Raw genomic sequence first — 1302 nt, forward strand, 5'->3', positions numbered from 1 at the left:
GGGGGGGGGGGGGGGGGGGGGGGGGGGGAGGGGGAGGAAAAAAAAATCAAAGACAGTGAACTTCAGAGGAAATGTTTTCTTCTCTTCCCCATTTCTTCTCCCCTCCCTTCTCCTCCCCCCTCCGGGCCGTCTCTCCCCCCCCTCAGGAAGCTTCCCTACCCCCTCCCCCTCCAGGCCGGCCCCCCTTTACCTGCCGCTCCTGCCCCTCTGCCATTTCCTCCCTCAGCGGCGGCCAGGATTAAACTGACACCACACGAGTTGAGGGTTTGAATGAGGAGCCAGGGGGTGGGGGGCGGAGAGGAGGTGGAGGGGGAAGGAAGGAAGGAGGGAGGGAGGGGAGGGAAGACAGGGAGTTTCTCTGCCTTTTGTGCGAACACCTCATGGAGAGCCCTGCCCCCGTGCCACCTTCCTCCCCTGGGCAGCCTCGGACTCATCCCTTGACAGCCCCCCTCCTCGAGAGACCCCCCCCATATACACACGCAACTTCTCACAAGATGGGGGGGGAGGAGGCGGGCTGCCCTTACCCCTATCTCGAAACCCCCGACTCCAACGCCCCCTCTTCCAAATTGCCAGAAGAGGGAGGGTCAAATCTGGGGGTTAAGAGTTGGGGTCTCTTGCGCGCGCACACGCACACACACACACACACACACACACCTCCCCCCCTCGCCCTCCCCCCTGGGGCAGGCTCACCTCAGGCGGGAGGAGGGCGAAGGTGGGCTGGGCTGAGGAGGTGGGGGACGCCTGGGGAGGAGTGTGAGAGGGGTCCACGGGGCAGGGAGAAGGGCGCCCCCTAATCCTCCTCAAGAAACTACTGCCTGGGGGCAGCGGGGCTCGGGGACCGAGGGCAGGAGGAGGAGGAGACGGAGGTGGTGGAGAAGGAGGAGGAGGAGCTATTGGGGCTGCTGCTGGAACTACTGCTGCTGCTGGAGCTGCTGCTGCTGTGGAGGCTGCTGTGACTGCTTCTGCTGAGGAGGAGAACGGGCTTCTCCATTGCAGTTGGGGATTGTTTGTAAATTGTTACGGTGCAGCTGTTGCTCCCTCCTCGCTCTGGATCGCCAACCCCCGATACCCCGCCTCCTCTCCCCCTCCTCCAGACCAGCTCGGGCAAGCCGAGGCTCCGCCCCCTCAGTCTCCCCAAGCGCCCTCCCCCTCCTCCTCTTCTCCCCGAGTCCCCCCTCCCCTTTTTCTCCTCCCCCCTTCTCTGCCCCGCCCACAGTCGCCACGTGATAGGCCGCGCGCGCGACCCCCCCCCCCCCCCCCGCGCGTTCTCTCCACACCCGCCCGCCCCAGAACCCCGAGGGC

General features: G+C 65.6%; 1 protein-coding gene across 6 annotated transcripts in view; it reads right to left on the reverse strand.

Moving 5' to 3' along the window:
- Positions 1 to 1302, reverse strand: part of ZNF217 (zinc finger protein 217) — a 74959-nt gene that overhangs the window by 53545 nt on the left and 20112 nt on the right. For 2 of the 6 annotated variants that reach the window (XM_069072437.1, XM_069072430.1), the window contains exon 1: positions 191 to 309. The exons of 3 other annotated variants lie outside the window; for them this stretch is intronic. The gene's annotated coding sequence lies outside the window, so the exon portion shown is untranslated. Of the gene's footprint in view, positions 1 to 190; positions 310 to 690; positions 1047 to 1302 lie in introns of those variants that run through there. One more of the 6 variants, XM_069072431.1, reaches the window with a different exon arrangement.

The sequence above is a fragment of the Petaurus breviceps genome, unplaced genomic scaffold, assembly GCF_028583685.1.
Source record: "Petaurus breviceps papuanus isolate PSGF00001 unplaced genomic scaffold, PetGlider_PUasm1.0 90847, whole genome shotgun sequence".
NCBI classification, from domain to species: domain Eukaryota; kingdom Metazoa; phylum Chordata; class Mammalia; order Diprotodontia; family Petauridae; genus Petaurus; species Petaurus breviceps.